Below are 15,568 nucleotides of genomic sequence, written 5' to 3'. Positions count from 1 at the left end.
TGGCACATGCCCAGTTGCCTTCTTGCCCATACTGGGATGCAGTCTTTAGGGGCTCTTGCCCAGTCCCACAGTGCTTGACATGTCCTGGATGCTGCAGGTGGCAAGCTGGGGTCCCTGCAGCCAGTCCCTAACGCAGGGTACTTGTATGCTGGGAAATTCGGTGTAATCCCCTGCAAAACTTCTCTCTGGAGCTGTCTGCCTTTTATGAAGCTGGGGCCAAAATGACTCATGAAAGTCTCTTTGATAGAGCAGTATCAGGTCAGGGATTTATGTTCAAGTGTGTCCTCAGGCTGTGCATCCGCCCCCAAAATACCTGCTCTCCAGGTGTCTGAATTGAATGGCATCGTGAGTAGGATCAGTCCCCCGCTACGCTTGCAGCACGTTCGCATTCCTCCTTGCTGTTCAGAAATCCCCTTCCTGAGCCAGGTGTCACGCCACCTTCCTTGCAGAGCCTTTGTTATCTGCTGGGGATAACAAAAGGAAGGAACAGCACTTAAAACCCAATAAAACCCACACACCATCATCAGCTTTTGTACTGGTTGCTATGGGAACCCCATACATGCACCGGAAATGCTGGAGTATGCAAATGAGCTTCTTAATTAGTTCTCCTCAGTCTTTCATGCTCCTGGTGCAGCAATTTGATCATTAGATGAACATGCCACTTAATTATCGGCAGCTTAACCAAACACAAGCTGGGGTGACCTTTGGGGAGGGCAGGGTGTCTTGGGAGCTGGCTGGCGGCGGAGGGAAGATGGAGGCCAGCGGCTGCACGGAGCTGGGAATCTTCTCTAGCAGCTTTCATACTGGCGGGAGCTGCTGGGGTGGTTTCTGTTGCCTTTGGAGAGGAGCAGCAAGCGAGGGTGGGTCTGTGTCTCCAGACTGCCCCAGCCTTCCTGGAGAGGGCTGTCACAATGCTGGGGTCTCAGCAGCGTGGTTGCACGTGCAGCAGGCTGAGATTGCATGGTTAGCTTGAGCAGAAGGACCGAGCTCCTTGTCTCGCTGTGGGGCAGTGGTGGAGTGGAGGGCTGGCTGGAAAACCGAAGCCCTGAGCCCCTCTGAGCCATGGGGCAGGTTGCGGTGTCACCCCGGCTCTGCTGGCCTCGCGGATTGGGGTTGGACTTGCTGCCTCCAGCCCAGCGTGCCGGTTTTGCAGAGCCAGATGCCAGCCGGGTGCATGTGTGAGCTCTTGCTGTAAATGCTATGAGTTTTTCACCAAACAAGCTTCATTAATCGTCTAATAACCGGATTAATTAAGGACACTGAAAGTAAACAGCAAGAATGTAATTTGCCTCTGATTGCCATGTAATTGCAGGAGTATGGTCCTATTTGCATATGCAGAAAGTGTTGTTGACAGAGGCACTGGGACCAAGAATAACAATTTATGGAGGGCAAATGTGCTCTTGGGGTGTCTAGACCCCTTCAGCCATACTCTTTGCTGCCTTCGGTGCTGCCTGCATGCGTGTTTTTTCTCTATGATTCTCCGACTTCTTCCCAATTAGCCAACTCTCCTGCTATTTGTGGAGCTTTCCGAGCTATTTGCTTAGGCAAACATCGATGCTCCAAATAGACTGGCAGATCAGCTTGGGAACACTCTCCTGTGTCCTGCAAAACAGCAGAAACAGCTGAGAAGAAACCTCGTTCTTTCAGGGCTGTCCTGCTAAGGGTTAGGACCAGTTCTCCCTTTGACTCTGCTTATTTGGGACTTGGGGATTTTGGTCGTGCTTGGAAGAACTTGCCTTTGCAAGCCCTAGAGAGTTTCCAGTGCCCTGAGAGGAGACAGAGACCAAGAGGTGAATTGGAGACATGCAGAGAGGAAAGCAGACACTGTGTGGGTTGGATTCAGACCCAGGGACTGAATACCAGAGTCTGAGTCTCACACCATCTTGCATCTCTCATGTCCCCCACCCCTTGTCAGCTGGTCTTTTTTTCCAGCACTTCTCTCTTTCCCTGCAAACGCAGACATCTGGATGGTGACTAATCTTCCAACTCTCTGCCTCCCATTAGCCCTGGGTGAGCTTTCTTCTTGCATTTGACCTTGTCAACACTAGATCTGGGCTGCTTGAGGAATGGGAGCGCATGGTGCTCTGCAGACATGACTACACGCTCCCTCCACGCACATGCCCAAAGGGGAGAATTCGGAGGACTAATTCCATCTTGGAGAGCCCCAGGGTCATGCTTTTCTCTCTCCCTGACAGACATGATTTGATGGAAACCTACAACATAGAAGGGACGTGACCTTTCAGGAGCAGCCCAGAACACCTATGGCAGGCATGATTTCTAAGTGTATCTGTTGGGTTTTTTTTTCCCGTCACAGTGGTGATGAGGTCTGTATGCTCCAGCTATTTCAGCCTGTTCTTCACGTGTACGTGGACTTGGATTAAATCAGCGTGCGTTGTTTGCTTGAGACAGGCACCTGCTGCTCACTCATGTGTCTTCACACTCAAGCAAGATAAGAAGCGGTAAATGTGATCCTTTGAGCAATTGTTTTAGAAGAGAGCTTGCTGGCAAAATGGATGGGGGCTGGTTTGCCAGCAGAACGCTGGTGACAAATATCTGTGAAGGGTAAATGGGGACTTGGGACCTCCCTGCCTGTCTGCGGGCATCTTTCCCATCAACCGTTTGTTTCCTTGCGGCGTCTGAAGGTTTTGGGCCAGTTTCCCATGGCTTTAAGCACCATACCTGTCCCGAACAGCTGCCAACCTCCATTCATCACAGACAGTGTTTTGTTTTCCTCTTCTAGAAACTTGAAACGTTTAGAAAGAAATCAAGTTTTCCCTTGAAATTCAGTGGGGAGAGGGGTGGAAGGAAGGTAGCCTTCTGTTTATTTTGCACTGCCTTTCTGTAAGCTGCTATAAACAACCTGTCATCATATCTCCAGTGAAGCAGTTGAGCAGGCTCCCCAGGTGTCTGTGTTTGGTTCCTTGCCATGCAAGGTCTTGTTAGAGGTGGTGTTTGTTTCTGGTTAGCCATGGACTCCCTTTGAGCTTGAAGAGCAAGACAGGGAAATAGCAACAATTGTGATTAGGGCTTTATTTTGAACTTCTAAAATCTCTATTTCCTGCGGCGAACAACATCCTAGAGTGGCTGGAGGCTGCACCCCACTAATGTTTCACAGTGAAATTTTCAGAGATAAACAAGGGAAGCAATCAGCCCCTCCTGAATATCAAGGGAATGTGGGTGGTGATGCCTACTGTGCCTTTGAGGCCTCTCCCGTTGTGTCAGCATGTTTTCTTCAGGAATCGAGGCCAACGTGAGGGCTCTGCCACTGCTGTTGCCTGCTTTAAGCTGTATCTGAATGCCTTCAGAGCTTCCCTGCAACAACCTGGACTTCCTTCTGGAGCAGTATTGCTGCCTCTGTCTAGGGTAAGCCAGTGTTTCTCAGTTTTGAGAGCAAGCCTTTGCTCCCTCTGCATGTTGGCTCCTGAAGATCAAGTATTTGGTTGGTCTTGAAACTTGTGAACATGAGTCAGTCATTAAGGCTTAATGTTGTTCTTGCAGATGTCTCTTCCCCCCCCACCGTCCTTCCTTTCCTTGTGCATTGGAGTAGGTGTGAGGGATCTGCAAGAACTTGACCTTGAATAAATGTTGGTGAACCCAAAAGGATGGACGTGTAGGCCTATTGCCATGTCCTGGCTTGAGTGATCTTTGGCTTTGAGGATACTGAGATTCTGATTTGATTCTCATGTGACCTTGGCATGAGCAATTAATCTTTCCCTGTTCTCACTCTTTGAAATCCCTCTCTTTCCAAGTGGGCTCTGTATTCTGGTGCTGTTTTTCAAGGCTGATGGGGAAGCTGCCTCTGGTCTGATTGTCAGTGCTGCTGCTTTTCTATTAGTTTTCAGATGCCTTGTGTTTTGGGGGGGAAAAAAATTCCAAACCCTGCTTTGTGATTTTTCTCTTCTCTGTAATTAGATGTAGCAGTGATCAAAATGTGTTGCATTGCACTGCAAGCTTCTCCAGGCAGATGTTTCATCACCGGAGGAGAGATGACTTCATCCTTTACATTTGGGGAAAATTAAAAGAGAGGAAAAAAGAAAAAGGCGAAGGAGAATGTTGAATTTCCTGTTGTGTGAATACATCTCACTAGGCTTCAGGGGAGGGACGTGTGAGAGAAGAACCAGGGCCAGGAGAGGGAGGGCGGGCAGATTTTTTTTTTTTTACCCTGCTGGCATTCAGATCTTGAGAAAAGCACCCCTTGGTACTTATTTTGCTGCAAAAACCAGGAACGGTGGCTGGGACCCACCTTGCTGCTTCCCTACAGCCTCCCCTGGAGAAGGGTTTTTAGCACAAGGCAGGCTATTACCTCCGCATTTTGACTTTCTGGGGTGCACAGAGCCCCTCAGCTGCTGCCACACCTCCGCAGCTCTTGTATGTGAGCTTGCAGAGCAGCTGGGGAGGTTGCAAAGGTGGCATCTGCCCCACGTCTGGAAACATTCCAGGCCAGGTTGGAGGGGACTCTGAGCAACCTGATCTAGTTGAAGATGTCCCTTACTCATCGCAGGGGGAGTTGGACTAGATGACCTTTAAAGGTCCTTTCCAACCCAAACTGTTCTATGATTCTCTGATAAAGTCCACTTTCTGTCCTTCAGCACCTGGAACTCTTTGCTGCATGGTGCTTTGTATTGATGGTAAGAATGGATTAACTCCCCAAATATGATCAGTAGAGGAAGGTGGGGCAGAGGAAAAGACGTGAAAAGACCTGTAAATGGCCCTCTGTTCGGGGATGCCAGCACCAAATACCACCAGCTTTGGAGCAGAGACTTAGGTTTGGCCGCGGGGAGGATGAGCGCGTAGGGAAAACATGTCTCCCGTGCTGGGAACACCAAGCACAATTTCTCAAGCTCAGCTCAATAAGAGAGCCATCAAAAGTAAAAATGACAGCAATTCTGCAGTCAATATAATGTGGCTGCAGGTTAAATAAATAATGTTTGAATGATAATAATTGCAAAATGATACTATTTCATCCACCACAAACATGTGGTTAAGCTCTCATTAGCTGAGACTACAAGCTTTGCAGGAAGCACAGACTTTTTGAAAGCAGAATCTCTTTGGATTATGCCACTATAGAAATTCCTGGACTGCTTTTGCGAGTGTGTAATAATGCCTGTGAGCATTTGCTCACGGGATTGAGAGGGCAATCGGAAAGGCTAACACCCCAAAGTGAAGCTGGATTTTTGTTTATTTGAGTTCTGCTTTTTTACGTTCTCAGGGCTTCTGAAAAATTGCATTTATAAGTAATGAACTATATTATAGTTCCTGAGCTCTGTAGGAAAAAAAAAGGTATATATATTTAAGTGGGTTTTACATATAGAGGTTTCTTACATATAGATATGTGTATACAGGCAAATCTAGCTACATCTAGCATAGTTTTGTCTGAACTTCAAGTTTTTGTAAAAAAGCTGCTCTGTCCTGTCCTGCCACCTTCCTCCATTTCCACCTCTTGGTCCCTGTGAAGCTGTCCTGGAGCAATGCTGTCTGTGCTACCCAGGGATGGTGCTCAACCCCGAACTGGGGAAACTGGTGCGCTCAGCACCTCGCCAGACAGGGCTGATTTCAGACTTGGCTGCAATATTGATCCTCACTTAACATAGTAATGAGAATCTGCTTCCCTAATCAGTGAGGGAAAAATCTTATTTTCCAGCTGCTAGAAGGAAATGAGCTTTGTTGAATCGTGTTGGATGTGGAGTGGTACGGAGGTGGGTGATGCCGGCTTGGCTTTGCTTTGGTCTTCTCAGTGTGGACAGGAGCCTGTTGTGATCGCTTGGGTCATGTGTCCTTCTCATTTTGGCTTCTCTCATACACCCTGATGTTTGGGGAGAGCCTCCATCTTGCTTATCCTGAAGCCCAGCTTAGGTTTTTATGATGAACCCCATGATCACCAATTGCCCCATCATCTCCCCATCTACACCAATGCCTGCAGCATGGGCAACAAACAGGAGGAGCTGGAAGCCATTGTGCAGCAGGAAAACTATAATATAGTTGCCATCACAGAAACATGGTGGGATGACTTGCACAACTGGAGTGCTGCAATGGATGACTATAAACTCTTCAGAAGGGATAGGCAAGGAAGGAGAGGCCCTAACATGCATAGGCCCTGTATGTTAGGGAGTGTTTTGATTGTCTACAGCTTAATGATGGTGACCATAGGGTTGACTGTTTATGGGCAAGAATCAGGGGGAAGGCCAACAAGGCAGATATCATGGCGGGAGTCTTACAGACCACCCAACCAGGATGAAGAGGCAGACAAAATATTGTATAAGCAGCTGGGAGAAGTCTCACGATCGCTAGCCCTTGTTCTCATGGGGGACTTCAACTTACCAGGTGTCTGCTGGAAATACAATACAGCAGAGAGGAATCAGTCTAGGAGGTTCCTATAGTGTGCGGAAGAGAACTTCCTGACACAGCTGGTGAGGGAGCCAACTAGGGAAGGTGCCCCGCTGGACCTGTTGTTTGCGAGAAGGACTTGTGGGTGTTGTGATGGTTGGAGGCCGTCTTGGGCATAGCGATCACAAAATGATAGAGTTTTTGATTCTTGGAGAAGTAAGGAGGGGAGCCAGCAGAACTGCTACCTTGGACTTCCAGAGGGCAGACTTTGGCCTGTTTAGGAGACTGGATGACAGAGTCCCATGGGAGGCAGTCCTGAAGGGCAAGGAAGTCCAGGAAGGCTGGACATTGCTCAAGAAGGAAATCTTAAAGGTGCGGGAGCAGGCTGTCCCCATGTGCCAAAAGACGAGCTGGCAGGGAAGACAACCGGCCTGGCTGAACAGAGAGCTTTGGCTGGAACTCAGGGAAAAAAAAAAAAAAGACAGTTTATGACCTTTGGAAGAAGGGGCACGCAACTCAGGACGACTACAAGGATGTCATGAGGTTACGCAGGGAGAAAATTAGAAGGGCCAAGACCATCTAGAACTTAATCTGGCTACTGCTGTAAAAGACAATAAAAAACATTTCTATAAATACATTAGCAACAAAAGGAGGGCTAAGGAGACTGTCCATCCTTTATTGGATGCGGGAGGAAACAAAGTGACAAAGGATGAGGAAAAGGCTGAATACTGTGATTGGTTTTGGGCCCCTAGTGAGGTCCAAGAAAGACATTGAGGTGCTGGAGTGTGTCCAAAGGGCAATGAAGCTGGTGAAGGGTCTAGAGCACAAGTCTTGTGAGGAGCAGCTGAGGGAACTGGGGTTGTTTAGCCTGGAGAAAAGGAGGATCAGGAGAGACCTTATCACTCTCTACAGCTACCCGAAAGGAGGTTGTAGCGAGGCGGGTGTTGGTCTCTTCTCCCAAGTAACAAGTGATAGGACAAGAGGAAATGGCCTCAAGTTGTGCCAGGGGAGGTTTAGATTGGATATTAGGAAAAATTTCTTCAACGAAATGGTTGTCAAGCATTGGAACAGGCTGCCCAGGGAAGTGGTTGAGTCACTATCCCTGCAGGTATTTAAAAGACGTGTAGATGTGGTCCTTAGGGACATGGTTTAATGGTGGACTTGGCGGTGTTAGGTTAACAGTTGGACTCGATGATCTTAAAGGTCTTTTCCAACCTAAATGATTCTATGATTCATATTGCCGTCTTTGAACCCCCCGGGGCAGGTGACGGCTTTCCAGCCCTGTTGCATCGCAGAGATGTGAGGCAGTGTCCATGCTAGGTCCTCAAAGCCCAGCTTTGCACCTCATCTTCCTCATCTAGTGCATTATTGAGGGGCGAAAAAAGCCTTATTTCCCCTCCATTCCTGGCTCGGGCCTCCCTAAACGTGGGCAAGCGGCCTCTCCTCCCCTCCGCGGCTCTCCCTGGGCTGCGCACCTCGCCGGACCGTCTGGCTGACGGCAAATTGTTTTTTGATGGCTGACTCGGTATAACTGAACTCAATTTGCCTTTCAAAAGCAGCTAATAGTCGCATTAAAAAATCCATTTTCACTTGTGATTGAATTTGACGGCAGCTCAATCAATAAGCGAATGGAGTGTTTCACACGCTGTACAGAGTGGGTGTTACCACGGTAACAGTGTAAGCGAGCACGGCCGGGCGAATCCCCCTCGAACGAGTGTCACCCAGCCCTGTCACCCTGCGAGGGACTGCCCCAGGCAGGCGCCATGGTGGGAAGGGAGGCTCTCCTGGTCCTCATGGCAGTGATGCCAGCCAAAATTTTCTTCATTTTCCTCTTCTTTGCCACTGTGGAGGGGGACGAGCGTTTTGTTGGTAGCTGGACGTGGCTGGGCTGACAGGGAGAAGCTGTGGCGCCGTGGCCGGGCCTCATGAGGGGAGGCAGCCATTTTGTGGTGGTGCTGGCACTGAGGGAATGGCAGCCTGGTGCACTCCTTGGGTGGGGACCTGCCCTTTCTTGCACCTTTCCTTCCCAAATCTCTCGGGTCTGGGGAGGAAGGCAGGCAGGACGAAAGAAGCCAGAGCAGCTCTGGGACCGCGGATAAGGATGGTAGGGCTGGGACTGGAGCCGGCAATGAGCTTTTCTGAGGGGATGGTTTTTCTGTGGGGGGAAGATAATGAAGTGAGGAAATAGATTATTTTTTTTTTTAATAGGGTTCATCCGCGTTTGATGAAAAATGAACGTGGCACTTTGCTTCATGACAATCAGAGTGTTTCCTTTCAGCTATTGTTTGCGTTCCTCCTATTGTAGTATAAATGAAATGGTTCAGTCAGGAATTCTGCAATTGTGATTTTTTTTTTTTTTCTTTCTTTCCAAAGCGGTTTCCTGGGGGATTTTAATTAGAAACTCCCTCTGCGTGCTCCACAGCAGCCCAGCTTCTTGCTGTCAAAGCAGGGAAGCCTACCTGCATGCTGACGCTGCAGCCATTTTGCTAGCGTGAAGCAGGGGAGCCCACCCGCATGGTGCCACCTGCAGCCGCTGCCCGGCCCGTCCTCACTGCTTTCCTTCAGCCCGAGGGGGGTCCACGTCGCGAAATGAATAAGCTGCTTTACAACACGTCGGTGTTTTCTCTGCAGGGAGTTTGCCTGAGGCTCCAGGATACCATTAGTTGCCTTATATTGCATCTCTAAAGCACACGCAAACAACGCAATCCTGTCTTTGAGCTCATTTCCATAGATTGATCTGCACTAGGGGAAGAAAAAAAAAACCGTCTGTACTGAGTTTGAGCTAAAAGAAGAGGAAAGCCAGGCACCCTGGGCTTAATTTGAGCTGGCAACTGGAGTTCACCCCCTTTGAGGACTGAATGGGATTGAACTTTCGATGCCCACCTGAGTTAAATCCAAGTCCTTTGTCTCCCCAGCTCGCTTTCCCGGCCATCCCTGCTGCTGCACCAGACCCAGATGATTTCTCAGGGCTGCCCTGGACCAGGGAGGGCTCTTGGCCCCGCCTGCCATGGCGTTGCATTTCTCACCTTTTTCTCCTTTGGGGTGTATGCCATGTCCTGTGGGGACCTGCAGAGCTGGAGATCAGGACGTAGGGCTGATGCTGCGTCAGCTCAGCCTCTTCTCTCCTCTCCCGACATGCTGGAGGTCATGGCACTCTAGCTGAAGAAGGCAGGAGACTCTTCAAGTTTCCAGCCCTTTTGCTGAAGGCTCCTCTACTCCTCGCAGAGGAAAGAAGCCATTTCCATTAATTTCACAGGCTGTTTCCACCACGTCTGTGTCTACTGCTGCTGGTGGCTGAGGATGATTCTCTCTTCCCACATTTGCAAGAAGAAACAAAATCTGTAACGATGGTGCTTGAGCAATCTGCAGAGCTCTGGAGACAGCCTGGAGGGTCAGGGCTTTGTTTCCTGACAGGTACAGGGCTCCCCTAAACTGTAATTTCATTGTCACCGGGAGCTGACATCTCTTTGTTTTACATAGTGGAAGGAACTGGCAACAGAGCTGGTTTCAGTGTGCGGAGGGGAGCTGCAGTCTCTTCCGCCTGAGAGAGCACAGCTCTGCTGCACGGAGGAGCCGCTCTGGATGCGACAGGCCGGGCTTCGCTCCCTGCGTGGTGCCCTGCGGGTGATGGAGGGACCTGGTCCCGCTTCTGACTCCCCTGCTCAGTGGCCTGAGCCAAACTGCTGTGCCCCAGCTTTGCACCCCTATTATTCCCCCTGCCCAGGGCAAAGAGTCTCCCCTTGTGCATGCACCTCCCCAAAACCGGGTGATGGTACTTCAGGGAAATCAGAAGCAGTTGAGGGGTAAAGTCGGACTCCTTGTCGATGTCCACTCTGTGCAAGTGGGGATGCTGGCTCTTCTCCTGGGGTGCATGGGGGAGCATCTGCATGGCTCCCTGGATCATGCCTGCTCAAAGTATTGATGGGCTGCCTGACCGTTTTGCTGGTAATCAGAAATCTTTCAAAGGCCCTGCATTTTCCCTGTGAAAAGCCGAACTGAATGGACCGGTGACTGCACTGGCAAGATGTGTGTGGGGCTCCTGTGCTGCCACTGCCTGCACAGACCTCTTGGGGAGATAAAGCAGCCACCTGACCCAGAGGAAATTGTGCCTGTGTCTATCTGAGCTTTCTGCTTTCAAAGCCATGCCGGGCCCTGCTAGAGAGCTCGGAGTGAAAAGGTTTCTCGGTGCTCCTTTTTCCCAGATACAAAGCTGCCGAGGTGTAATAAGCTGAGAGGAAGGTGATAAGCTATTTGGTCAGCTCCGCGTGCTGCAGCAGCACGTGTTCTGTCATTAGCCTTTGGAAGCTGTATCTCATGTAAAAGTCACTTGGGAATGAATCGGCTGCTGGTGCAGCTCCTGTGGGGAGATGGCTGTTGCATCTTGGCTTGTCTAGGCTTGGGAGCAGGGAGAGCATTTGAATCGCCATCGCAGCTAGACCCCATCTGCATGGCCAGGGACCCTCGGTGCCAGACGCTGTACCTAAAGCTGGGGATAGTCTTTATCCCAGAGATGGAGAAACGATCCCTTAGAGGAAACGAGGTACCGAGATGAAATGATTTGCTTGCGTCGTGCAGGAGATATAACAACGCTTGGGTGGCATGCTTGAGGCGGTGATGGGAACTCTGGGTTGAGGTTTACAATTTGTGATGAGGCTTAACAAGCATTGGCTGGAAGAGCTCAGAGGAAGAAAGCAGCATCGCAGAGGGTGCTAGTGTGGAGCCCTGAATTAAATCTAGTCAGACTGGGTTGTGTCACGTTTTGGGCCAGCCCAGAGGCTGTTAAAGCTGAGAACTGAGCCCAGGTCTGCTGAATCCACTTAAGGAAACTCTGCTCCTGGGTGTTAGTGTTCCCAGTGCTACTGTCAAGCTCTGCACAGGACGGGCTTGTGTGACAAGGCATAAATCTTTCCCTGATGCCTGCTGGCATACCTCCATCAAAGTCAGCGAGGACAAGGGACGTGTTTCCCAGTACAGAGGCTCCAGGAACTGTGGCTGTGGGTCCTGACGTTGCCTGAAACAGGAGGAGAATACCTGTCGCCCACCTATGGTGTCAATACCACAGCCAATTGATTTGTGTTCGTTTACATGAGCAGCCCCAGATCAAAGTGGGCTTTGGGACTTGATGTGTGAAACGATTTCCTGTCTTACATGGCTGTGCAATTATTTCCAGATCTTTCCCCTTTACAATCGCATGGAGAAAAGTTAAGTCATGAGACGAGCAATATTACAGAAATAAATTAAAGAAATTAACATGGAAGGAGTGGAAAAAGTTCAGGGCTGAGTTGGCATTATGATTAACTACAGATCAGCTGTTGCTATGTGTGTGTGACAGGGATGTTGTCTTTGTTGCAGAGGGCTGTGTGCATGCTGGTGCAGGGAAGCCTAGTGAAGGCCTGGGACAAGCTGCCAGTGAAACAGGAAGGCATCGACCCTGGAAGGCATTTTCCTTCTGCCTTCCTTACTGCTACCCTTTGCTTTGGGCTTATCTACGTGCAAAAGGGCTTCTTGTCCATTAATAGAGCTTCTGAGAGAAATGAGTCACTTGTGATTGCATTCTGTCCATCTATGCTACCCTTTCTACCCCAGTAATCTTTTAACACATTAGCCAATTTGAACCACATTTGAGAAAAGAATCAAGGTCTTGGAGACGTGCTATTTTGTAACTTAACTCAGTCTTTGTGTTGACAATAGAAAAAGAGGAGTCAATCGCTGAGGTCGCTGGGACAGGAACAGTTTTCCTGTTCTAGAGTTGTTCTGCAGCCAGGACTACTAGTTGCCTGCTGACATCCATGGCCATATCTCAAAGCAATTGATAACAAGGGGTCTAAGAAATAAGTTAATCTAGAAATAAGGGTATTCCCCCCCACCCCGTCCTTTTTTCTTAGAGAGCCCTTAGGCTCTCTACCGTGAGAATCACTGCCATAATCTTTCCAACTAAAAACTGCTGACAGCTCCTGATCAAGCAGCCCTTGCCTTCGGCCCCCTTGTTTGTAGGATGAATGCCTCACTCCACAGCCTTTTTCCCTGGAGTTGCAGCCTGTCCTTTTGCCAGCAGAGCCCTCACAAAAACCCAGAGAAAAGCATATTTTAGCAATTCCTCTAGGTCACCCCTGCTGAGGAGGAAGAGCTGTTCCTGAGGGTGTCTTATTCCTCCCTGGAATGCATCAGTCTTTCAGCAAGTGGGTTGGAGATCATGCCCAGATCCTGAGGAGCAGCACACACACATGAAGACTGTGCTCCTTCCCTGCGTCCCCAGCTCGCAGGGACCTGCCAGGCTGCGGCAGGGATGTGAGCCTGGTGACTCAAGACTTTGGCACCTGCCTCTTGCACAAAGACTGACTGCACAGTGCTGCGGAGCTGTGCTGGGGCTGACAGATAAGACATGCTTGGAAGGGAGACCTTGAAAGAGGTGGAAGACAGCAGGGTTGGTCGCCTGTCTCTTGTGAGAAAAGGTTTGCCAGCCGTGCCGTATCTGCAGACTCTCCTACCGCCGAGGCAGCTGTGCCAGGAGAGCTCTTGCAACCCTCTGCCCCGCTGCTTGTTTTGTTTGGCCTTCTGCAGATTATGTCCTTTGGGGGGTTTGTGAGAGCAGAGACGTTCTTTTGGGACAGGGCAAATCCTGATGCTGACTGATGTTTCTGGGCAGCCAGGTAGATCACGCTGCCCACCGACTCTATTACCAAACCACCAGCAAACTCAGAGACTTTTAGCTCTCTAGAGTCCTCCGTCGATGGGAGACTTGCACATACATGTTTACCAGCTGTGTTAAAAGAGCACCACAGCTCATCGGTTTAACTCATGGCCTACTGCAGGGCTATGGAAATGTTTGGTGCTGGTGCCTGCTGAACTTTTGCCTTCTGTTTTCTGCGTAAGTACTAGGAAAGGAGCTGAGATGTGCCGCCTTTTCAAGAGAAGAGGATGGAGGCAGTGTTTGTGCAGAGGGGACTGGCCGAGGCACTGTTCAGCTCAGCCTTGCAGCTCTAATTGTGCTGTTAATGGCAAGTTAAACATTGCTAGAAACCTTTTCGTTAAAACAAACACGTGAGAATTTATCACTGTTACTAAATGCCTTAAAACGTGTCTGGAGGAGGAGTGGGAAGGGCAGCTTCCAAATGGAAGCGTTAGTGTGTCGCTAACCCAGCTGCTTGCTGCTGGCTGGGAGCATTGCAGGGGGCTGTGCCACCACTTTAAGATGATGTTCTGTGTTGCAGCCCTGGTTGTTGGATCTGAATAGCTCTGAGCAATTCATGAAACGCTATAACTGTGTGTCTGTGCTGTGTATAAGCTCTCCCCAGGGGGAGAAGTGTGTGTTTGAATGTCTTGTTTTGATAGGGCATTGCTGCTGGTTTTTAGCATGCACAGAACCAGTCTGTGCCTGGGATCTGCCTTTGTGTGAGGATCAAGAGAGATGAACCAACCCCTTATGTGAGCTTCAGAAAAATAGGCCTGCCTTTTCTTTGCCTGTTTTTTTGCGCGTGTGCGTATGTGGGAAGGGATTGCTGTTATTTTTGTTTACTATTTCTGGTTAAGCACCAGTCAAAGATCTGGTTCTTTTTTGCATGCCTAGTCCTAATTACAGCATGGGCACGTTTGTTTTCTCTGAGAGGCTAAGCTCTAAAGCAATTTTCATGTGTGCCTTTGTTTTCATCACCCTGCAATGTGAGAGATCTGAGCAGCTGTCTCGGGTGCTTTGCTCAAAGTGGAGAACAAGCCCTAGTGAGAAGGGCAACTGGAAAGAGAGATTAATTAACCTGGCCTTGGTTGGCCTTGCAAACAGGGGGAAAAAATCTCTCAAACTGCTTGTTGCTTATTTAGCTTGTAAAAAGCTGCCTGATCTCGCACTCAGTCTTAATCCAATCCGCCTTCCCACAAAGCTAATTGCCAGTAATTTGCTTGCAGATCTCTAGTGTCCTTCTCTTCCTGGCTGGCTTTACGAGCTGTGGACCAAGGTGACGGGGAAGTACACTTTTCCTTTCTTTGGCTACAGAACAGACAGTAAAAGTCTGTTGATCAAGTCCGTTTATCTTGATAATCCCAGGAAGATACTTGTCTAAAACTGATGAGAGGAACACAGAGCAGAGGTGGTCGTGGAGAATGTCTCTCCTCTGCTCCCGACGTATTTACAGTGTGATCTAATTAAATGAAGGCTGGGTAGCTCAGATCCATTGATTTTCATCAGTGGCAACCTTGCTATGTTATCAGAAGTGAGTAATCCCTTCTCCGTAAAGCAGACATTGATAGATCAATAGGAGAGAACATGCTGTACCTCCTGGCAGCTCCATCAACCTTGGAGGGAGAGCTATCAAGGGCACCAGCATTCCTGTTCCCTTACTTCCAAAGCTTCATCACTTCCTTCCCCACAGTTGCTGCACCCTGTCTTCTCCATCATTGGTACAAGCTGCTTATCAGCCCCCAGCCCGAGATTCGTCATCTCTCTAGAAAAAGTTCTGGTATTTCCTTCCTACCCCATGGGACCATCTGCCATTAAAGTAATCTCCCTCTTGGTTTGGCTGCGCTAATTACTGTGTTAGATCCGTTATTTCTAAGGGCACAGCACAGGAGAGTGCCTTCTAGCTCAAACTTGGGCAGGCTTTAGAAGGCAGGTGCTTGGCTTTTTGGAGAAGACCCATGGATAAAAGGAGGGAGAGAAGTTGACCATGATGGGCCAGAGGTTTGGGACTGTGCTGGACCTGCTGCAGCATTGAGCTTTTGTTGCGTGAGAGACTGGGTGGACCTGGACCCAGAGGTCTTTACCAATGACGAAACTTTGGTAACAGTGGCACAGATTCTGTGTACGGTTTGAGCGTATCCTGGCTTCCTCCTGGGAAATGAGACTCTGGATGTGAGACTGAAGGCTTCTAGGACAGGGAATGGAGATGGACAGTTGATTTTGATTTTTAGTAAACAAACTTAGAGCAGATTTTTCTCCAAAGATGGTAGTCAGCAGAAGTTTTTATGCCATTAAGTGCGAGATACACAACTCAGCTGCAGCAACGTGCAGTCAAAGCTTGAAGTAGAAGCTACTTGGGACAGAAAGGAAAGGCGGTGGGGTGAGAAGAATTAAAAACTATCAAGGCTGTTACAACCCCCTCTGAGCTCTGCTCTTGAGACTTCTGATAATATATTTGTTTTTGAAGATTTCACGCAATGCTGCTCTTGGCTGGGGAGTGAGAAGATGCTCTGCTTGCTGCAAATTGTCTCGATAGAAAATAGTGGTACTTTGGCCATTAGCTGCATGAACAAC

This window comes from Gymnogyps californianus, chromosome 27, assembly GCF_018139145.2.
Source record: "Gymnogyps californianus isolate 813 chromosome 27, ASM1813914v2, whole genome shotgun sequence".
Taxonomy (NCBI): Eukaryota; Metazoa; Chordata; class Aves; order Accipitriformes; family Cathartidae; genus Gymnogyps; species Gymnogyps californianus.
Note: the sequence above shows the minus strand (reverse complement) of the source record.